Here is a 23,176-nt window from a genome sequence, read left to right as displayed (position 1 = left end):
ACCTTGGAGCAGGAAAGCAGAGAGGTGAGGGAGCTCCTGCTCCTGGCCCCGCAGGGCCTGTGCCCCTTCCTGCCCACGGGCCTGCTCTGGCCTCCCCCTGGGGCTGCAGAGCAGGGCAGCTGCCACAGGAGCCACCCTCAAGGGAAGCATGGGTGTCCAGCAGGAGCTCTTTCCTGAGCCAGAGTGTCTGGTGCCAATGGCGCCACCAGAGGGGGCAGTTCCACTGGAAGTCCTATCGGGAAGTATTTTTACAGCGCTTGGCTGTCCTTGCAGACGAAAATAAGATGTTTGCTTTAGCAATTTGCTTAGCCCTGAAAACATTCCTAGACAATGCCAGGGCCTTAGTTGAAAATAGTATGCTCGGCTTGCTGGGATGGTCCCAGGAAGGATGTTTTGAGTGAAAATAAAATGGTACATACCAGGGCTGTTTGCCGCCGCAGGAATCCCGGGAAAGTTCAGCATCGAGGGTTGCAGGGAGCCAGGATCTAGCAGGGGCTGGCTACGGGCTGCCCTAGGGTGCACCCCTGTGGCCGACCAGAAGATTCCAGAACAGGGAGAACAGTCTGCAGGTGTCACACTGCAAGTTGCTCTTCCCTCTCTTTGTACCTTAGTACACCAGCCCCCACGGGTCAAGAGGGGTTTCCAGCTGTGGGTCACAGTCCTGCTCTGGGGTTCGAGGCTAGGTTTGAGCACGGGCCTCTGAGGGAAAACCTGCCCATTTGGTCTTAATTCCTCGGCTGTGAGAAACTTCTTTATCCATCTGAAAATCTCTCCTCTTGGCTTCCCGTCCTCTTGGTCACGGTTCTGCCCACACAGAATACACCCAATCCCTCTTCCACATGACTGCCCTGTACATAATCCCAGGCAGAGATGGAAACTCTGGAACATTCCCTGATGGGGATAATGATTGCCATGCTCTTCTACAACACATTTGCAAGTTTGTCACTTGCACAAAACCAGTGTTGCAGGTAAGCCGCAACAAACACATGAGCGTGCATACACACACGCACGCACAGACACACATACACATGGGTGGGGGACATGGAGTATCACTACCAGTAGCTCAGAAAAAAACACATTTCTGTTTAAAAGCCATTCTTTAAGAAAAAGTACTTGAACTCAAATGATGACAAGTGACTTCTTTTTTATGACATTTGTCTGTGAGACAAGGTGGCAAACAGTGTGCTGTGATCATTTGTCTTGTGAAAGTGCGAAGCCAGAGTAGCCCGCACAGCTCCAGAGCCTTTGTTTTCCTCTGCGGATTCCCTTGGCAGCGTTTCTGGGGAGGATAAAAATAGCGCACGGTGCCTTAAAATAAATGGCTGTGGGGAATGCTTGTGTACATCAGCTGCGTGGCCACATATGTTCACATTCTCCATATTGTTCACTCTTCAAAAGAGGGATTGGGATAGACGGTTCGAATCTGCCCGCCATATGATAACTCGAGTGACATGAAGGAGCCTTTGACCCCGGGAAGGATGACTCCAGGAACGGGCAGTGGGGCAGGCTGGGGTATGTGGGACTCATGGCCAACCCACGGGGTCCTGCAGGTGAGCCTGTTTTGTCCTTCACCCCATGTCATCCTAAGTATCTCCCCCAAAAGATTGGCAGAGCCAGACCCAACACAAGCTCCCAAACAGGCACCTTCCTGATTCCCAGTGAATCTAGACAAACGGAGACAAATTCTGCCTCCTGGAGCTGGTAGGTCAGGAAATTGGCCAGCAGGGGGCGACACGCTGAGCAGCCCCGTCCTTCAGCTTCCGTGGCCTTGGAACGTGGCTTCTGAGGTCATCCTCAGAAAACAGCTTGAAAATCTTAGCGTGCGCATTAGGCTCATGCGTCCAGGTCAGGATCGGGATGGATTGGTGGTGACAAGCCTTGGGTCCGGAGTAAATTCCATTTCAGTCATTTCACTTTGGGAAGTGACACATCCTGTGATTGCTGCCCTACCACGTTGCTTTTTAATACAATTGTCCACATTCCCAGAAGTGAATGTTTATTTAGAGGTACATTTAGTGGTATTAAGTGATTTTCAAATTCACTTTTTTTTTGGTGGTGGGGGAGACTAGAGTCTCACTCTGTCGCCTAGGCTGGAGTGTAGTGATGTGATGCAATCTTGGCTCACTGCACCCTCCACCTTCCAGGTTCAAGGAATTGTAGTGCCTCAGCCTCCTGAGTAGCTGGGATTATAGGCATGCACCACCACACCCAGCTAATTTTTTGTATTTTTAGTAGAGATGGGGTTTTTGCTACGCCGGCCAGGCTGGTCTTGAACTCCTGACCTCAGGTGACCTGCGTGAAACACCACGCCTGGCCTCGATTCACATTGCTTCCCCACCCCACCCCACCCCCACCCCCGAGATGGAGTCTCACTCTTGCCAGGCTTCATCTCTTGACCTCATGATCCGCTCACCTCAGCCTCTCAAAGTGCTGGGATTACAGGCATGAGCCCCCGCGCCCGAGCAGTTCACATTTCTTAAGTGAAATTGCTCATGTCTTACCCTTCCTGGGCCTTCCTACAGCTGATTTTCTCCTCTATAAACCAACAAAACCCACCAGGATCCTAAAGAAACTAGCATTGCTTGTGTTTCTTTTTTACTTACACACGCCTCCCACCCCCGCCACCCACACTTTGGTTAGCACCAGCAAAGGAGACAAAAGTGACAGTGCTGTCCCCAGAAGGTTCCCACAGTGAGCCTCCGGTATCCATGCACACACCTCCTGCCCGACCATGGGAATTTGCCTTTGGTGCTGGTGGAATCCGTGTGAACGACTGGGTAGACTTGATTCTCTGATCTCTCTCTGTGCCTTGTGTGGCTTCACATTTCTTTTTAGTTTGAGACAGTCTCTCACCCTGTTGCCCAGGCTGGAGTGCAGTGGTGCAGTCTTGGCTCACTGTAGCCTCCGTCTCCCGAGTTCAAATGATTCTCCTGCCTCAGCCTTCTGAGTAGCTGGGATTACAGGTGCACGCCACCATACCCGGCTAATTTTTGTATTTTTAGGAGACAGGGTTTCACCATGTTGGCCAGACTAGTGGCCACTCCAAACCTCAGGTGATCCACCCACCTCAGTTTCCCAAAGTGCTGGGGTTACAGGTGTTAGCCACCACGCAGAGCTGTGGCTCGCTGTGTGACCACTGTCCTCTCAATCATTGGCGGTTAGCGTGGAAGAGGCAAAAATCTTCGGGAGAGGAATGGACGGTTAGATCACGCCAGGGCACCTGTACAGAACCGTGCCCAGGGGCATCTCGTGAGGACGCAGCGATGCATACAGATCTGTCGTGTGAAGAACTTCCGCATCTTTCTGGAGTTTCCTAGTGACTGTGTTCTTTCTAGTGGGTGACTTCGGGGAGAACGCAGCTGCATATTCCTGGCTTGCTGGTGCAGCTGGACCCCCACCTTGCCTACTGCACAGTGGTCAGGTTCACATGACAGCCTAGGAGTTTGTCCCAGTTGGGGCTCCTGCAGAACTCTGCAACAGCCCATAAAGTACAAGCAGAATGCAAATTCCAAAGGCCTCCAAGTCAGACATGCTTTCGATGAGGGGGCCGAAAAGCACCCCCGGCCACTGCAGCTCGTTTATGGCGTGAAAGCACCAGGCCTCGTTCCTGCAGCGGCCCCGAGCCTGGTTTCCCGTGAGACCCTCTTGGGGGCCTGTGGACAGGAAGTGCGACGGCCAGGGCCGGGCCCAGACTGTGACCTGCGTCAGAGCGTAACGAAGTCCAGGCCAGGCTGTGGCCCGAGGCGCTGGGATGGTTTACTGCAGGGGCGTTAAGAGGTAAGTTGGATCTCAGTCAAAGCTCCACAGGCTTCGGAGGCTGGAGTTCAGTCAGCAGCTGAAACGGGCCCTATTTTAAGTGCTATTTGCCAGCACTTCCTGTTTTTCCAGAGAAACTTCTTGTTTTGCTTTTTGTGATGATAGATTTATTGAAACATTTGCTATTCAAGTGACCCGCGTTGCGTTCCAAGGGAAGCGTCAGGCTGGAGATTCTGTGGCCTGGAACAGGGAGGGACACACACAGCAGGAACATCCCCAAAAGACGCACTTGGGGCAGCGTGGCCTCAGTGGCCAGTCAGTGAGTGAACAAAGACCTAATTGCCAGTCGGGGTCCTTGACGGATTCCGTAGCTGGGAGTTTGGCCTCTTGTTTAGAGGGAGGCGGGGGCTGGTCACAGGACAATTGAAAGGGGTTTTTGTTGTTCCTCTCCGGCTAAGTTAAGCCATGTGTGTGTGTCTCTTTCGAGAAGTGCTGGTCTGGCCAATCCCAGCCACGTAAATCCCACTCACTTCCTGCTGACCTTTTGACACCAACAGATGTCTTTTCTTACAAATGTCATTGGGGCGCTCTGCTCGCCGACCTCATCAGATTGTGAGGAAGCCGTGTGCATGAGTTCTAACAATCCCTTTAACCCTTCCTGGGTGCCTCTCTGGGAAGACGATTGCTCTGACTCCTGGTCTTGCTGTCTCCCTCCCGCCCCCAGGACCTGGCATGGGGAATGAAGGCCAACCCAGAGTGCTTGGAGCCATGTCTTCGTGGCTGGGGGCCATCCTGCGAACCCTGGGGACAGAGGGACTGTCGTGGCGTCCTTAGGAAGGTGTGCTGGAGAACGCAGTGAGGGACTCAACAGGTCCCTCAGCGAGAACCTTCCAGAGCTCTGCCTGAGGATGCACACTCTGATCATAGCTCATCAAGCACTGGGGCCACAGACAGGGACTGAGAGGTGGGTCCTCAGGAGGCATGGCAGCGGTGTGACCTACGCGCGTTGCTGCCTGTGGCGGGGTTGGGAGCTATGGAGTCAGAGGTCCTAAGGTCGTGGAAGTTTCTGTAGCTAATGTCCCTAGACTAAGAGGAGGCTGCCATCTGACCTGACTTGGTAGCTGTTCTAGGGGCAGGAGGGTGGCGTTGGAAATTTAACCTTTCCATGAAGCGGAGTTTTGAGCAGACGTCCCCAACCCGAACCAGGCATCGTGATGTTCTCCCATAGGATCTGGGCCTCCCAGGCTCCTTAGAGCCAAGAGCTCACTCTTCTGAAGGCATCTGGGGTGGAGGGGGAGTGCATGTATCCTGCCTGCACCTGAGATTTTTGGGGACTCACCTGGAGCCTCATCCAGAGCTGGCGTTTGTGCTGGGTGTGTCCTTCTCCATGGTGTGCACACCTTCACGACGAGAACCAGCCCAGCAGAATGGAGTTGCTGGCCGCTTATGCGCTGGGTCAGTTACCACTCACAGCCGCCTGGAATAGTACTCATTGCACATGAAGCCTTGTGGAAGTGGTCGTGGCTTTTATTTATTATACATTTATTTATTTAGTGACACAGTCTCTCTCTATTGCCCAGGCAAGAATGCAGTAGCATGATCTCGGGTCACTAACCTCAGCCTGCCAAGCTCACGCAATTCTGCCTCGGCCTCCCGAGTAGCTGGGGCTACAGGTGCGCACCACCATACCTGGCTAGTTTTTGTATTTTTAGTACAGACAGGGTTTCACCATGTTGGCCAGGCTGGTCTCGAACTCCTGGCCTCATGATCTGCCCGCCTCGGCCTCCCAAAGTGCTGGGATTACAAGTGTGAGCCACCACACCCAGCCAGTTAGCTGCTTTTAAAGTCATGCATGCAGCTGAGAAGTTTCCAGCCTCTCGGGGCCTCCCCTTCCCACAGTCCCACTCCTCAGAGGCACTCCCCTGCTGACAGTGGGGCATGTGGCTACCTGGCCTCTGATTTTTCTTTTTCGTGTCTTGACGTGCTGGTCTGGCTTTTTGCTTCTGCGGGTCTGCTCTGGAGAGCTCTCTGCCTTGGAGTGTGGTTCATGGATTGTGGGTTTTGGCTTCATGAGATGTAGCCGTGTTTTGCATCTGGCTGGTGTGGCTCGATCTGGCTCCACAGCTCTCTGCAGCGCTGCTTCTGGGGGAGCAGGAGACATACATCAGGGTTCTGAGGACATAAGGCTGGGGTGAACTGGCCAGGTTGAGTCTGCTTCTCGGTGAAGCTTGCATTTGGTGACCTCTGCAGTCTCAGAAGGCTCCAGAAATGCCGTGATCCTAGGAAACGATCCATGGCCACTCAAGCATCTGGGCACGTGAGGGCATGGCACGTGCGTGCTTGGTGCATCTTCCCTGTTTCTACCCCTGGTGTCGCGGTGAGGCCGCTCCTGTCTCGGCTCATGGCGTTCCCCGTCTCAGGAGCGGCTGAGTTTGTGCCCTGAACCTCTGTGCAGACTGCCCTTCATATTTACCTACATGCTCTTTTTCTCTAACTGAGAGCTCAGACTTAATCACAGCTGCAGCTCAAGGACCACTTCTTAGAATAAGAAAGCAGGAAGGTCTGTTTACCCAGTGAATTACCATTCAGAGGGGGTCCAGGAGACTGCATTTTTAATGTGGGGCCCAGACTCCGTTAGATCTTTTTAATGTTCCCCAGATTTATGGGTGTGTGTGAGTCAGAGTGGAGACCCCAGGGTGCCTGAGTTAACTCTGCATGTTGAGCAGAGCCCTGGAATTTATTTTAAGCATCTGGGGTAAGTGAAAACAACAGCAGCCTCTCTGTGGGTTCGGCCTGTGCACGTTGCTGATGTGAGGAGCACAGCGTTTGCCCCAGGAGTTTAGAGAAGTGGATGCATCGCAGACCTCATGCCAGCCCGGGCAGCCGAGGATTTACAGGGCTTCGGCTGATTTTTGTCAGTGTTCTCTGTCCTGTAGGTAGCATACACCTGCTGCCATGCATTACACATGTGTGACTGTTTTTACCTTTTCTGTTGAACTGTACCACGTGTCAGTGACCGTGGATAGGTTGTGGAAAGGGTTATATCTATCTATTGCTCTGTGACAAATTACCTCAGAACGGACGGGCTTGAAACAACAAAACTTGATTGTCTCGTACTTCCTGTGGGACGGGAACCTGCACAGCTTAGCTGGGTGCCTCCTGCTAGGGCCCTTGCGATGTTGCACGCAGGACGTCAGCGGGGTCATGGTCTCATCTGAAGGCCTGGCTTCTCATGGGCTATTGAGACTGAAGGCCTCAGTTCCCTGCTCCGTGGGCCTCTCCTTAGGGCAGCTGGCCTCTGGGAGGGAGGGAAATGCCCACGCTGGTAGCCGAGTCTCTTTTAACCTGATCTCAGAAGTGACATCCCCTCCCCTGCCTATACTACATATTAGAAGCAGAGTTTATACAAGGACATGAATTCCAAAAGGTTGGGGGTCCCTGGGGGCCATGGGATTGATTATTTTTCTGGCTTCCACTGTACAGATGGGTCTGCTCCAGGCAGGCAGGGAGAGAGGATCATGGTCAGCTTGGAAAGCTCTCAGTGGGCCTGTGGGAAGGGGCAGTGATTCAGAAAAATCTTCCATGGCCCTCTACTGTTTGGTGGGCACACGTTTGTCACTGGGGGGTGGCTATGCAGAGCTATCAGGCTTCGGAGTTTCCAGAGTCCTGGAGGAGCTGGAGAGGTCGCTGAGATGCTGTTTGTGCATCTGCAGTGAGGGTCCCTGTGTAGAATCTGATCCTCTGCTGGGTCACTGGTTTCTTGTGCAGCTGGGCGTGAAGGTCAGTCTGTGGCCAGTGCCCTGCCCTTTGGAACTGTGCGACGCCTCTCCTTTCCCCGGTGAAGTTCCCATTTCCCTTCTTCTTTTCCCAGATCTTCAGACCTGTCTACACCTCCGGCTCTGGGTGGAGAACTCCCCTTCCATCTTCAGGAGCGTGTCTGAGATATTCTCCCCAGCATCGTCTGAGGTGCTGTCCCTGAAGCCCAGAGGGTCTAACCCCAGACCTTTCACCCCTTCTCTGCCTCTCCTGAGCTGGAGCCTGTTGACTTCCCAAGGGCCTTGGGAGTGGAGCAGGCTGAGCCGAGGAGCCACTCCTCCCGGGGTGCCCTCCCCGAGACAACCTCTGGGGTGACCTGGAGAGGACAGAGGGGCTGCAGCCACCTGATGTGTGGGAGGCTGGACTGCAAAAGACCTGCCTTTGTGTCCTCTTGTTCTCCCTGTGGCAGTGAGTAAAGTTGTCACTGGAAGGATAGAGTGGCGGGTCATTTTCAGTGGGCTCCTCTTGCTCCTCATGTCCTCAGTGCTGACGAGGCACTGGTTCTTTCTGGAGGTGAGGGAGCCCCGGCCCTCCAGAGATTAGCCCCCAGTTGTACCCCGGAAACCTGGGGGAGTGCTCCCCACCCTGAGGGTCCGCCTTGGCTTTTGTGGCCCCATGGATCCATGCTGGAATCATCTTGAAAGTTCTGTGGTGGTTTTCTTCTTCTTCCAATAAGCCTTTCACACTCTTAAAACTCTGTATTTTGAAGAAATAGGTACATTTGGGGTCCACGGCTGCATGATCTTGTTCATGAACTTAACTCTGGGGGAAGAATTTGAGAAATGGACCTGAGAGAAGGCTTTTGTAATCAGAAAAGTTGTTGTTTTTTCTTTTTTCTTTTTTTTTTTTTTAATTTCCCCTGAACTTGGGAAATGTGGAGACACACGTGGCTGTCCCAAAGCTGTATGAATGGCAATCTCAGATCACTGCAACCTCTGTCCCCTGGGATCAAACAGTTCTGTCTCAGCCTCCCGAGTAGTTGGGATTGTGGTTGCCTGCCACCACGCCTAGCTAATTTATATATTTTTAGTAGAGATGGGGTTTCACCATGTTGGCCAGGCTCGTCTCGACTCCTGGCCTCAAGTGATCCACTCACCTCTGCCTCCCAAAGTTCTGAGATTACAGGCGTGGGCCACCACACCTGGCTTGAAAAGGTATTTTAATTGCTTTGGGGACTTAATTGACATCGAGACCATAGGTGTTCAGGCTCAGCTGGCTAAGGCAGGAAGTACATGATGAGTGGGCCTTCAGGGACTGTGCTTTCCCTCAGTGTCTTCATGTACCATTTTCTCGTGGTGTCTGGGGTGGGAACGTAAACTAGGGATCCACGTATCCTGAGTCCTTGGAACCTTCTTCCGTTTATTTGTGTGGCTTGGGCTCTAACATGTACAGCATCCCCATAAAATGTCTCAGAGCAGAGTTCTAAATGGCCATCACCTTGTCAAGAATTCTCCAATAGCTAGGCGTGGTGTCTCACGTCTGTAATCCCAGCACTTTGGGAGTCTTTGGCGGGCGGATCATGAGGTCAGGAGTTCGAGACCAGCCTGACCAGGATGGCGAAACCCGGTCTCTACTAATAAAAATACAAAAAAATTAGCCAGGCGTGGTGGCACATGCCTATAGTCCCAGCTACTCAGGAGGCTGAGGCAGGACAGTGGCTTGAACCCAGCAGGCAGAGGTTGCAGCGAGCCGAGATCGTGCCACTGCACTCCAGCCTGGGCAACGGAGCAAGGCTCCGTCTCAAAATAGAAAAAGAATTCTCTAGTAGGATTTCATGTAAAATTAGGATCCCTGATTGGTAGCACACAGTGAGCTGTCATTCTCTACGCAGGTGATTGGATTCATGGCACCATCCACCCTCCTCCTCCAGATGTCTCCCCGCTGTAGAGGATTTGGGTGTAGGAGGCCGGTGAGGACTGCAGTTCCTTATGTCAGGGTGTCAGGTTCTCTAGAAGATTCTCATCAGGAGCCTTGCCTGCTCCTCTCCCCAGCAACCTCTTTTCCTTCAACTTGTGTGTTAGCCACAGCGCAGACCGTTCCGAGCTGTGCCGAATATTAAAACGGGGTGGTGTACCCCTCAGAGACTTGGACACCAGGACTGGAAGCCACGGAAACAGGTGAAATAATTCAAGAAGACAGCTCATCCCCAGCGAGGCCCCACCACAGAAAAACAAAAGAGCTCTTTTCGGCCCCACCCCCGCCCTTTCTCTTCCCGACATTTGATAGGCAAAGATGAATTTGTGTGACACAGGAGTGTCCCACGCTGCTCCTCCCCATCAGACTCTGCGAGGCGCCCGCCCTCCCTTTGGGTGCAGTCGTGGATACAAAACGAAGCCTTCGTCCCTCCGGGTTTCCATTACGCTGCTGTCCTCCGCATGCCGTGAAAACCATGTTAGGCAAAGGGAGAAGCTTTGAGCTGTTTTATTTCATGTTGTGAAGTAGCCATGTATAGGATTAAGATTTTTCTTTTTTTGACTCAGGATGAAAAGATAAGGTCTGGGAAGTGGTGCCCTTGAATCTAGAGACTTTCTGGAGTTAGGGATGTCTGAGTTCCACATATCACCTCACAAACCTCTGTCAGGAGACAGGGTACCGGTCCCCCATGGCACTGCAGAGGGGCTTTTGGTGATAGAGACACATTCTGAAATTTGGTATTTGTAAGGACCTAGGCGTAGAGCGTCTGCCCTCATAAAGCAGACATATTCCTCCACTCCCAAGGTCCGAGTTGGCTCTCCTGCATGCTGACATTTGTGTGACTGACACCTTACTTTAAATGAAGGGTGAACCATCCGGGTGCCTGGAACACTTTTATTTCATTACATGCCCCGACTCCTGCTGTCCCAAAGGCTGGGCCCTTCAGACATGGGATTTTGGGAGCTGAGCTGTGCAATGGGGCAGCAGCCACACTGGCCTGGTTGAGTCAGGCCGGTCAGAAGAGTTGAAGCCGGGTGGCTCAAGAGTCTTGATTTGGTTTGACTGTGTGACCCGACTGGCATGGAACGTGGAAGGCTGGGCCCCTTTGGAGGGAGCTGCTCATGCTTGTTTTGGAGATAATCTCTCGGGACACTTGGAAGCCGCAGCCAGTGTTTGCATTGATAAGTTACCTCTCCAGTCCAGCCTGAAATCCCCTTTCCACCATCTTGGACTGTGCCTGCAGGTCTCCATGTCTCCTGGGCCACCAGGTAGCCCACGTTCCTTGCTGCTTGTTCCACACTGAAGTGGGTTGTACAGAGGAACATCGTGCAGGCAGTGAAAGCAAGTCCTACTAAGTATTATTTAGAGCCATCTTCTGAGGTGTTTGTGACATCAGAACCATGAAGAGAAGGTGGAGAGGCACATCCTGGAGGCTGCCTGGGGGAGGTGGCACTGGAGCTCAGGTGGGGACTCCCCAGGATCTGCAGGTGTGTGGGGTCTGTCCAAACGTAACCCCTGCCAAGTCAGGCCAAGCAGAGGCTGTGTCATCCAGTGGGGTCCTGCTGCCATGACAGCTGTGGATGGTAAAAAAGTGCCGTGTGAAGGCCGGGCTGAATTAGGCACATGTGTCTCCCAAAGCGGGGCATTAGTGGGCTACACCAGCTCCTCCCATTTCTCTCCAGCCAGAGACTGTCAGGTGCCCAGCCAGTGTGGAGAAGAGGTGGTCAGCCTCTTAGAACTTGGTGAAAGATAGGCGTGCATGTGTCTGTGTGTGTTGTGTCACGTGGGCAAATTGAGGCGAGAGAGCACATTAATGTGCAATCTAACCAGAATCAATTCCTGAGGCAGGTTGGAAAAAATGCCCCTTTCCCTAGTTTCCTTTCTAAATTAGTGTCTACCGGGGGAAAAATGTCTATTTTGAGATCATGCTTGTCTGCCGGCAAACTGATCCTGGTGTTGAGTGAAACTGAGCAGTCACCTGTTGATCAGGTGTGCATAGTGCCCCAGAAGCTGTCATTTGTCCTGGAAAGCCTGAGGGCCTTTGCGGAGCCACCCAGCCTAGCCAGCCCCTCCCTAGCACCTTCCTCTCTGTGTATGTTCCGCCTCTACCAGGTTGCTTCCATTTTTTAGCTCGGTGACTGCTTGATATCACTGGGCATAATGGAAAAAAAAACATTTTCTAGGGCGGCCCCTGGCTCCCTTGGGTCAGGGACCCGAAGCCTGTACCTCAAGCCACTCAGCTGTGAATGTGGGACCCCCGCTGGCATCCCAAGAGATACGTAACAGGTCAGGGCTGGCCCTGCATTCCCTTTCCCTGGCGTGTCATGCTCCTAGGAACTAAGCATCTGCTGCAGGAAGGGCGAGACCTTCTGTCTTTCACATCCAGAATTTTCAGGGAAATGCAGCATCTCATCCGTGGGCCCAGGCCATCCCTTCCGGTGGCAGATGATCTTATTTTCTCCAGGTGCTGGTAGAGCCCAAGTGGGGATAGAAATGAGGGTGGTGACCTTACGGCCATGAGGCTGACTCTGTAGCCTCTGGAAGGCCATGCAGGGTGTGCAGTGCCCTCTGCCGGCCAGAGGACCCCATCACTGGATGCCAGGCCTTGGGCTGGGCCAGATCCCAGGAACAGGTCAGCCCACATGGGTGGTTTCCATTGGTTTTGAGAGCAAGCAGGGGCTGCAGAGAGCCTGTCCTTATACGAGAATTCTGGACCCTCCAGTGTCAAGGGATGTGTGGGCGGGGATCTCAGGAGGCCAGTTGTGTTCCCCTAAGCACGGTAGAGCCCCCACAAAGTCAGTCGGGGATTCCAGGCCTCTCCATGGCAAATTCCAGAGGCAAACATCTTACAAATGTAGCCTGAAGGTTTTTTACAAATTCATATTCATCATTGCAATTTGTTTGATAAGTAGCTAATTCCTATAATTGCCTTTATTTGATGTTTAAACAAAAGGGCAATTCATATGTGTTAAGTGTAACCTACATTAATTACCTTAAGAGGATTAAATCTTCCCTCATTTCATGTACTAAGACAGGAGTCTTTAAAATTGTCCCAGTAATCATTTATTATATCATAGATGATACATACAATATACAGAGTTCTATAATATAATTACAGTTGATACTTGGATACCTAGTCTAATAAATTTCATGAAGTTTGGCATAGGGTTAGCATAGACCTCCAGATATCTCTCCAAGAAGTGTGGCCTGGTGGCTCTTGCCTTTGCAAGTCCTCAGGCTCAAAACTCGTAGTGGCCATCAGTCCCTGCGCTTTTACACAGCGCTCGACACAGCAAATGCATTGTGTGCACTCAGTTGTATCACAGACTGCAGATTTTGCCCTCGATGAGTTTTGGGGCACAGCAGTGCCCACCCGAATGGCTTTACTTACCATGGCCCAGTGCCCTTCTGCGTGCCTGACGTGAGAACCTGTGTGACGTTCAGTTGTAAACATTCTGGAGCCACTGCTTGCACGCTGTATTGCAACAAAAGATGTGTTTTAGGGTCAGGGCAGAACCACTTCTGTCTGCGTAGAATTTGAGATCACTAATTTTTTTTCCTCTGTTCAATCAGACTTCTCAGCTCCAGATCCAATTTTCATGGCAGAGTAGGAAAGAGTTAGAAAATTGGAAGGGGAAGAATTAATCTGCGCTCCTGACTCCTCCGTCTAAGCAGACAGGAATAGGAGGTGTCATTTAGTTTGTTTATTTGCTTTTATCCCTTTTTATTTTTTATTTTTTTGCTTAGCCTTTGTTATTAAATAACACATTACGATTAAAACGAATATACTGTTTATTTTTAAGGCATATTTGGAAGACAGACAAGTGCTTTTAAAATGTGTGAAAATCCTAGACACAGGAACGATTCATTTTCTCTAGCACACAAAGACCAACACTTAATTTCCATTATGACACAAATCAAACAACCAATTAGGAAAATCACGAATTCTTTCTGCTTGAGTCTTCTGTTCTTGATTATAGCTTTTAGTGAGTGAAAATATTTAGAATTCTGGAGTCTTGCTTTTAACATCAGGAAATGTATTTTCGTGTGCTGACAACGCTTAACCAAAGCAGGAGGATGCTGGGCTTTGTTGGGTTTTTCGATGTGCTCACCCCCTTCTATGTGGCAGCCAGAGCCTCGTAGTGTGCCCTCTCCTGCCACTGGCTCCACATGCTCAGAGACTTGCTGTGTATGTTTCTGACAGTCTCTGTCACCCAGGCTGGAGTGCAGTGGCAGGATCTCGGCTGACCACAACTTCTACCTCCTAGATTCAAGCGATTCTCCTGCCTCAGCCTCCCCAGTAGCTGGGATTACAGGCGTGCACCACCACGCCTGGCTAATTTTTTGCATTTTCAGTAGAGATGGGGTTTCACCATTTTGGCCAGGCTGGTCTCTAACTCCTGACTTCATGTGATTTGCCTCCCAGAGTGCCAGGGGTACAGGCATGAGCCACCACAGTGGGCCTCATATCCAAATTCTGAAACACTGACAGCAGCATTTGGCCTGCCCTAAATCGAGTGTATTTTTTATGTTTTCTTGATCCAGTTGGTTCCATATGATGATCTGTTCTGGCACAGATATTTCAGTGGTTGATGGGAGTGCACTGTAACAGACCGTGGAAGCCATGTATCAGTTTTTAAAAACCCAAGCACTATGGCTTCTGTAGCATACCGAGCCTTGGGATGCTGGAAGTGGGTTGCCTGCCTTGAATCAGCCCTGGGGAATTAGAGCGTGGGGCCCTTGGAACTGATGGAGGGCATGTGACCAGGGTGTGACCATATCACCCTGGGGTTGGGCTGCTGGGTGCTCCCTGGGGAAAGACGAGCTCCCCAGTCTTTGATGGTGGAACCAGAGTGAAGCTTCAATGTGTATATTAGAAAGGGTCGTGGCTGGCCGCAGCGGCTCACGCCTGTAATCCCAGCACTTTGGGAGGCTGAGGCAGGTGGATCACCTGAGGTCAGGAGTTCAGGACCAGCCTGGCCAACATGGTGAAACCTTGTATCTACTAAAAATACAAAACTTCGCAGGGCTTGTTGGGGTGTACCTGTAATCCCAACTACTTGGGAGGCTGAGGCAGGAGAATCGCTTCAACCCAGGAAGTGGAGGTTGCCGTAAGCCAAGACTTCCTGGGCAACAAAGTGAGAATCTGTCTTAAAAAAAAAAGTAAAGACAAGACAGGGTCCTGCTGGTTACCTGTAAGGACATGGGATGTGAGGTCTCTTGGAGAGGGAGATTTTTCTGTACACGATTTTGTTGGTCGTGTATAGAAAGCCAAACACCCTTTTAAAAACCCAAAAACACAAAACTAAATTTGCAAAAATGAAGAAATAATCAGGAAGCAGCAGTCACTTTCTGCTGTTGTCTTAGTTCAGGCTGCTGTAAGGAAAATACCATAGACAGAGTGGCTTTATTTCTCAAAGTTCTGGAGCCTCAAAATGTAAAACCAATGCTGTGGCAGATCCAGGATCTGGCGAGGGCCTGCTTGCTGGCTTTAGTCTTCCTGGCTGTATCCTCGCACGGGGCAGCGCGATCATCTGCTGGGTACTATGGACTGGGTACCAATCCAGTTCCCAAGGGCGGAGCCTCATGAATCCAAATACATGACTGTGGGAATTAGGGTTTCAACATTCACGAATTCAGCATTCAATATGGAAGAATTTGAGGGTACACAAGCATTCGGTCCATAGCAGCCATTCTGAAAATTGGCTCCATTAAGCTCATTTCCTACCCCGATTTTCTCAAAAAGCTTCATTTCCTTCCGTAAAGCACAGTCTTAGTAATTTTTTTATTAGTTGTGTTACAGTTGCCATTAATCAAAGGCTGGGCCAGTGCTTTTTGACCCACTGATCTTTCCGATATTGATTTTGTTTATCTGGTTGTGCTGTTGTTTTAAGTCTGAGACAGGGTCCTGCCGTGTGGCCCAGGCTGGACTGCAGTGGCTTTATTCACAGGTGCGATCATGGCACACCACAGCCTCAGGAGAGCCGCCTGTCCCAGCCTTCCGAGGAGGGAGGCTACGGGCACGCCACCGCACCCTGCTTCTCTCTGGTTTTCAGTAGTTTTTTTCAAGTGTAGTTTACAACATAAAATGCTCATCACCTGTTCAGAAGAGTCTACCCAGCTATTTCATTACGAAAGGCACCTGTTGACCATGTTTGGCTTCTGAAGCTTATGGAATGTGCTGTTTTGAGGGGGCCTGAGCACCTGTGTGTGGCTCTGTTAACTCTGGATGAAAAGTCAGAGGGTTTTCTGGGCAGATGTCATTGTGGGGCTGGCATTCTCAAGGCGCTGTTAACTGAATCTGCAGCTGTGCCGACAGCACTGCCCCAGCAGGACCCTGGGCTGTGTGTGCAAGCCCCGGTTCCGCTGTGGCCTAGACTGTACTGCCTCCTTGCTGTGGCACAGCGGTCACACCGGCCCCTAGATGAGCCTGTGGGTGCACCGAGAAGCCCTGTAGGCCACGGGGAAGCAAGTGTTCCGGAAGGGAGTCGTGCGTTTTGGGATCCCAGGCTCAGAAGGGCGGAGGACCTTGTGCTCCGGTGCTGCTGTCGGGTTTTGGGGAATCTTTTCTTCTTGCACTGGATCCCCTCAACCTCTCCAACGTGAAATCGACGCCCCACTCATGCTCAGCAACGAAATCGGAGTTCTCCAGGGACGCACTCAGGGAGCTTTGGCAGGACCTGCTTAACTACGATGATACGAATTTGGGAGCATATTGTGAAACCCGGTCTGCCGTTAACAACAGAATGTCTAGGTAGATTTCCGTGAAGGAATTGAAAGCCATCATCATGTTTAACTAGATTTGGAAGAATTTTCATTTTGAAAGGCACTGTCAGAGACATGTACCTACTTTATCAGTCCCTTCAGCTGCCTGATCTTGATGGAGACTGGGAAGCGGAACCAAGAGATCCAGAGGGTCTGTAGAAGTGAGTTGGTGGACTGGGTTTTTGGGAAGCGGAACCAAGAGATCCAGAGGGTCTGTAGAACTGAGTTGGTGGACTGGGTTTTTGTGCTGTATAACCTCAGGGCGGCTTGGTGGAGAGCCTCCTGATGGCGGCGAGGAGCTGGGGACATCGTTGAGCACAGTTAATCCGCCCAGATTTTAGACTGCGCTCGATGAGGGGAACCCTCCCCTTCCCCTGCCCTTGATACCCGAGCAAGGAGTTGTAAAATGTGCCATTTTTCCTTTCTGTTCTCGTTTCTTCAGAAATCTCACATTCTCAGTGACATCTCCACAGAGCAGATCTTCCACACCCGTCCTCTGTGGGAACCAAGTGTCTTCCCAAGCCTCATTCATCTTGGGAAATGCACCGAATTGCCCGACCCCACACGTTTCAGGCCTAGATCACAGCCCTCACTGCAAGCAAATAAAATTTAAGGTTAATGTTTCTGCTCTTCGGTTGGGGTTTGGCCTGTGACTCCCATACTTATGTTTTGGGAGAAGGCAATGTTTCTTCTTGTGAGGTTTGGCTTCAGGGCACTGTTCGTCCTTTTTGAGTAGCTAGGGCTTTCCTGTCGACCTTGGACTTCACAGAGGTTTACCTCCCAGCCTCAGTCGGAGGGCAGTGATTGTTCCCTGCTCGGGTTAGTGTGCAAGTGGGTGCTGGGAAAGGCAAGAGCCGCTCTCAGAGGCCTGCAGACTCCCACCAAGTGTTTCGGTGCACATTCTCTCTGGCCGGGCCTCACTGCCACCTTGGGACATCAAAGTTCCATCGTGTTCTACAAACAAGCAGCCTGAGTCTCCAGAACAGCCCATCCAAGGTCATTCCACAAGGAGGGTCTAGACCGCCATCTCCACCCACAAGCCCACCACTAGCATGGTTTGAGGAACGATTTCAGCAGAAGTGGCAGAGTGAAACACATTTTCCCTCCTTTTTTTCTTCCTTATTTGTGCCTATATTGTCTGTTGTTTATGGGGGAAAAAAAGATGGATTTCTGAGTGGAGACTAGTTTAGATCAAAGTCAGAGCCTGGTGTTCATAGCAGGCATCACCAAGAGAGCTGTGAGGATGTCCAGGAGCCTAGAGCCGGTGTCAAAGCAGGGGTGCTGGCTGGCTTCGCATGGAGACCAGCCGGAGGTGGCTGTGCACAGCTCAGCTGGAAGGAAGGCCTGTGGCTGTCATTGGAAGATGGTTATGTTAATTAAGTCCTGGTAAATAGCTTGCTTCTTGGGAGGGCTAACGAGGAAAGTGTCACATTTCATACATTTTTGTTGCAAACGAAATATTGGGGGAGGAGGGGGAGGCTACACAAATGGATAGTCACTGCCCAGACCTCTGGAAGCCAAGATAGGCATCCCTAAACACAAGTGGGTGCCACTCGCCAGTGCAAAAACGAACCCACACCCAGAACAGAACAGAGGGCGATACCCCTCCCCCCACCCCCCACCCCAAAAAAAAAGCCATACATGGGAGTCAGCCTTTTTTTTTTTTCTTTTTAGTAGTAGAATGCCGCATTTGTGGAAGCTGATGGCTGATCTTTCCTTTGATTGCATGATTGAAATTCTACTTATCAATTTTTCAGGAAGCCATCTAATTATACAAATTAAAATTCAAAGGAAAGCAAAAAGAATGATTACGCCTCACTCGGGGATTGGGGGAGGAGGGTTTGAAACCCGTCTTGCCTCAGATTATAATGCTGTCATTTTTCATCTCTGAAGTCTTGACAAAAATTAACTAATTAATTCTGTTCCCCCCTTGGATGATGCGGCTGACGTGGAATTTTGGTTTTGCATTAGAGTCAAGGAAGAGTCAGAGAGCAGCTTGGCTGCCAGAGCTTGGGCCTGAGCGAGTGACAGGTGCTGACCTGAGCGTCTCTGGTCAGCCTCACCTAGATCCACTTGTGGGTCGGGGGTGGACAAAAGCTCAAATTGACAGGTTTTGCTCCTCCCCACCCGCCTCCAGTAACTCTCAAGTTGTCTACAGCTACGGGCTCTTCTTTTGTGTGGTTGCCTTTCAAAAAGCCCAGCACTGGCCAGGCACAGACCTCATGCCTGTAATCCCAGCACTTTGGGAGGATGACGTGGGTGGATCACTTGAGCTCAGGAGTTTGAGACCAGCCTGGGCAACAGGAATACAAGAGATGGCAAAACCCCATCTCTCCAAAAAATACAAAAATTAGCCAGGTATGTTGGTGGTACCAGCTATTAGGGAGGCTGAGGTGGGAGGATTGCTTGAGGCTGGGAGGTTGAGACTACAGAGAGTCTGAGCGGTGCCCCTGCATTCTAGCCTGCGTGAAGGGAGCAGACCCTGTCTCCCCAAAAATAAAAAAGCCAGCACTGGCAAAACCAATGTTTAAGGTATGTCCACATGGACCTGATCGAGGGTAACACCCCATACATTCTAAGATGGCCTTCATCTCCTGCCTGATGTATATGGTCATTCCATGTTTTGGGGGAACTTCCCAGTCTTTGAAAGGGTTGGTATCTCTGGGATGTTACATTAATTATTTATGTGATTGGAAATTGTGCTTTTTCCTAGCTCTTTTATTGAAGATCGCATAATTATCGCCATGAATCTTTAGGATGCCGTTTCAGGCTCGTTGCTGGGAAATTAGCCATTAACTTACAGAAACCTGGTAGACCTGCAGTCCGACCTTCTGATAAAGTAACTCTTAACGTTTTGCATAACTGATGCCCGTACATCATCCTCATTTCCACCTCTTGGGCCTCACTTTTGTCTCCCATCCCTCCTCTTTCTTTTGGCTAGATTACTGAGAACCACTTTCTCTGTGTGTGTGTATATATGGTGGCTGTGATGTTCTTAAAATTAGACTGATTTGATTGTATTCCTTGATAAAAACAATACAGAAGACAGTAGAGTGGGTCTCACATGTTGTGTTTCCTAACTGAGATTCTTCAAGCCTTTTTTTTTTGACAGAGTCTTGATCTGTAGCCAGGCTGGAGTGCAGTGGTGTGACCTCAACTCACTGCAGCCTCCACTTCCCAGATTCAAATGATGATCCTGCCTCAGCCTCCCGAGTAGTTGAGACTAGAGATGGAGTTTCACCATGTTGGCCAGACTAGTCTCACCTCCGGTGATCTGCCCCCCGCAATCTCCCAAAGTGCTGGGATTACAGGCATGAGCCACTGCACCTGGCCAAGATTCATTAAGCCTCCTTTAATCGATGGACAGAATACAGTTTCAGTGCAGTGACACAAAAGCTGAGATACTGGGGACAGAATTAGTGATCTGGACCTTACCTGGCACGTTGGTGACGAGGCTTCCAAAGTGCTCAGATCCTGACCCTTCCAGAAGGAGGATGGGCAGCAGCTCCTCTTCCCTAGGCCACAGTCGGGATTCCCTCTTGAGAATCCCACATACCCCAAACCACATGGGAGACCCTATCTTGCCTCCTCCATCTGCCTAGCCTCTGCCTGAGACGTCATGGGGATGCTTAGACGCTCACGCTAAGAAGTACTTCAGCGGGTATAGCTGGGACCAAGTGTCAAGGGCCCCCTGCCCTTGCTGGTGCTAACCGAAGTTCTCTCCAGCTGCAAGGAAGATTCAGGAAGGTGACACTGGACAAACACTGGTTAGAGGCTGCTGGGGCACCTCACCCACGTACTCTAGTGATAGGGTCAGGGTTTTGTGTTGTGCTGAGCTGTGGCCTTGCCCCCGACCCCCGCATGGCTGTTCTGGAAAGCATTGTTGTAACTCCCTTGGCAGAGCTCCTCGTGTCACCACAGTGGGCGTCTGCATCTCAGTGCGCGTGCGTCTGGGGCCTGCCCCTGTCACTCAGCACCCTTCGTGTGATTCACAGAAACGAGGGCAGGTCCAGCTGGCTATCACTTGATCTCTGGCACTGGAACAGAATTTAGTACACTTCAAAGTGGTCAGTAAATTGGCCGTATAGCCCTGAAGTTAAAAGCAAGAGATCTCTTGGAATTTGCTGCTTTCAGAAATAACTGATGATTGTCTCGTGTGCATTCACTTGCTTCCTACGATGAGGGAAGAAGCAGGAGACGGCTGAGATGGGCTTGCGGCAACCTCCAGTCCCAGTGTTGAGGAAGAGAGCAAGTCCCGTGTGCCCAGATGGCAGGTTCCCATAGAGAAAGTAGCAGTTAAGTGCCCAGTGAGCTGTTGTCCTGTGCCCAGAGGGTCTCCAGAGAATAAGGACTCTTTTCTCCTCGTTTCAGGGTTCATAGCGGCGTCATGCACGCAGACTCCTGCAAGTTCCCCTAAGTTCTTAGAGGACTGCTTTGCCTTTTGATCTGAGAGTTGCAAAGTTCCATAAAGAATGGCCCTTGTGGATAAGCACAAAGTCAAGAGACAGCGATTGGACAGAATTTGTGAAGGTAAGAGCATTTGGCGGTTTCTACTGAACACACGTGGTCCTCGCTCGCTCATCCTCAGGGGCTGCTCCCTGAGTGGCACTGCCACCCTCAAACCAGAGCCCCTCCTCCGATTCCAGCACTGCGCAGCGCTGGCCCCCACTGCTGGGTGTCCTTGGCCTTGGGCCTGGCCTTCGAGTGGGACGAGGCCTGGCTTCTGGGGTTGGGTGGAGACTAGGAGCCCAGTTTCAGGGCTGTGGTCATGGCCCTGAGGTCCCTATCTTCCGTGTACCTGAGGTTATTTTGCATATGAAAAATGATGCTGATTAGGATCGTCTTTTTTTTCACTTCCTGAAATCTCAGGACCTTATCTGTTTTTGGATTAAGAGATTTTCAAGGATGAATTCCATGATATTCCTGAAGAACCCAGCGTTGCCCCTTGTGGTGTGTTCACATCCCTGGTATCTTTGGAAATGTCTGGAAGTGTTCTATTCATGAAAGGAAAATAAACATAGTTAAAATCTAATGGAAACCTGGGGACACATCTGACGTGTTGATGAAGCACTGTGCTCTCCCAGCTGGCGTGTAGTAAGAAACCAACATGTGAATTTGGGTTCGGGGTCAGTGCTACAGGGCTGCTGGGTGACCGCTGGTACCTCCCTGCGGGGTGGCTCTCAGAGGGAACCAGAGGTGGCTCACAGCCCCCTCTCTGTGCCCTCCTGCACAAGCAGCAGCTGACCCGCCAGTTCACAGACAGGCGTATGTGACTCACAGGCCTTCCCCTGCAGCTGTCCATATGTAATTGTCTGACCTCTAAGTAGATGTGACGCTAGCCATACAGTGTGGGGACATAAAGGCGTTCTACTGAGTGACTCAGTGCCCCCCCCCCCCCGAACTCTGTGCTGCTAGATCACAAAAGCACTGACATTCCTGGGGTTCAATATAAGGAGTTTGGCATTAAAGGGGTTTTTGAAAGTAAACAAACTACAGAGAGGCTGGTAGGACGGCACAGTGAAACACCCCTCTTCCATTCCATTTTCCAGTTGATACGATTTCTTTAGGGGGAGATAGAGGTATACATATAAATGGACGCGTGTGTGAGTGGATGATGGAATTTTTTCCAGAACCATCTGAAAAAATGCAGAGGCAGGCTGGGCACGGTGGCTCACGCCTGTAATCCCAGCACTTTGGGAGGCCGAGGCGGGCAGATCACGAGGTCAAGAGATCGAGACCATCCTGGCCAACATGGCGAAACCCCTTCTCTACTAAAATTACACAAATTAGCTGGGCATGGTGGCATGCGCCTGTAGTCCCAGCTACTTGGGAGGCTAAGGCGGGAGAATCGCTTGCACCTGGGAGGTGGAGGTTGCAGTGAGCTGAGATGGGGCCACTGCCCTCCAGCCTGGCGCCTGGCAACAAAACAAGACTGTCTCAAAAAAAAAAAAAAAAAAAAAAAAAAAAAAATGCAGAGGCAGCAGTTTATTCTGGAGTACCTGTGGCATGTGTCACCTTTTATCCAACATCCTACATGCTCACAATGCCAGAATCAACCCAGGAATTTAACCTCACTACAGGATTGTCCAGTAGGGGCTGCATGTTCGCATTTCCCCACGTCTCTGCCTGTGCAACAGGCCGGGGTCACACATGGTGTTCAGTTCAGTTGTTGTATCTTTCTAGTCTCCTTAATCTAAAATATTCCCCTGGCCTGTGTGAGGTTTTTTGCTGTTTTTTGTTTTTTTGAGATGGAGTCTCACTGTCACCAGGCTGGAGTGCAGTGCCACGATCTTGGCTCCCTGTACCCTCCACCTCCCGGATTCAAGTGATTCTCCTGCTTCAGCCTTCCGGGCACCTGGGATTACAGGCGCCCACCACCACACCCAGCTATTTTCTGTATTTTTAGTAGAGACAAGGTTTCGCCATGTTGGCCAGGATGGTCTTGATCTCTTGGCCTTGTGATCTGCCTGCCTCAGCCTCCCAAAGTGCTGGGATTACAGGTGTGAGCCACTGAGCCCGGCTGACTTTCAAGGACATTGGACATACTGAAGAGCCCAGGCCCCATTGATTTGTCGAATATTCCACAATATGGGTTCACTAGATTGAATGGGGAGTTGTAAAATTTACTCTTCCAGTGTAAAGGTGCTTGATTGTGGTTACGGAGTACTTGCTTCTAGAAAGCCCTCGTGACTCAGCTTTCCAAGGTTAGTAGCAGGAATGCCTCTGGGGCTGATTCCACCCCCTTCCCCTGGGATTCTCCAGGGGTGTTGCATCAGAGACCAGAATGGAATTGAAGAGACAGTAGTGTTTCCTGTCTGCATTTCCAGGGTTGTATAAATCTGACTTGGGCAAAGCCGTTGTCACTTGCAGCCCCTCTGTCCCATCCAGGCAGGTGTTGGTGAAGGGTGGTTCACCAGCCTTCCCA

At 50.9% G+C, this 23,176-nt stretch overlaps 1 protein-coding gene across 1 annotated transcript in view; it reads left to right on the top strand.

Annotated features, from left to right (window-relative positions):
• The window catches only part of LOC144578774 (uncharacterized), a 122,397-nt gene extending 101,668 nt beyond the window's left edge, over positions 1–20,729 (top strand). The window contains exons 4-5 of the mRNA XM_078346726.1: positions 4,481–4,720; positions 20,623–20,729. The gene's annotated coding sequence lies outside the window, so the exon portion shown is untranslated. The remainder of the gene's footprint in view (positions 1–4,480; positions 4,721–20,622) is intronic.
• The last annotated feature ends 2,447 nt before the right edge of the window (positions 20,730–23,176 follow it).

This window comes from Callithrix jacchus, chromosome 12, assembly GCF_049354715.1.
Source record: "Callithrix jacchus isolate 240 chromosome 12, calJac240_pri, whole genome shotgun sequence".
Lineage (NCBI taxonomy): Eukaryota > Metazoa > Chordata > Mammalia > Primates > Cebidae > Callithrix > Callithrix jacchus.
This window is presented reverse-complemented; position numbering and strand designations above follow the sequence as displayed.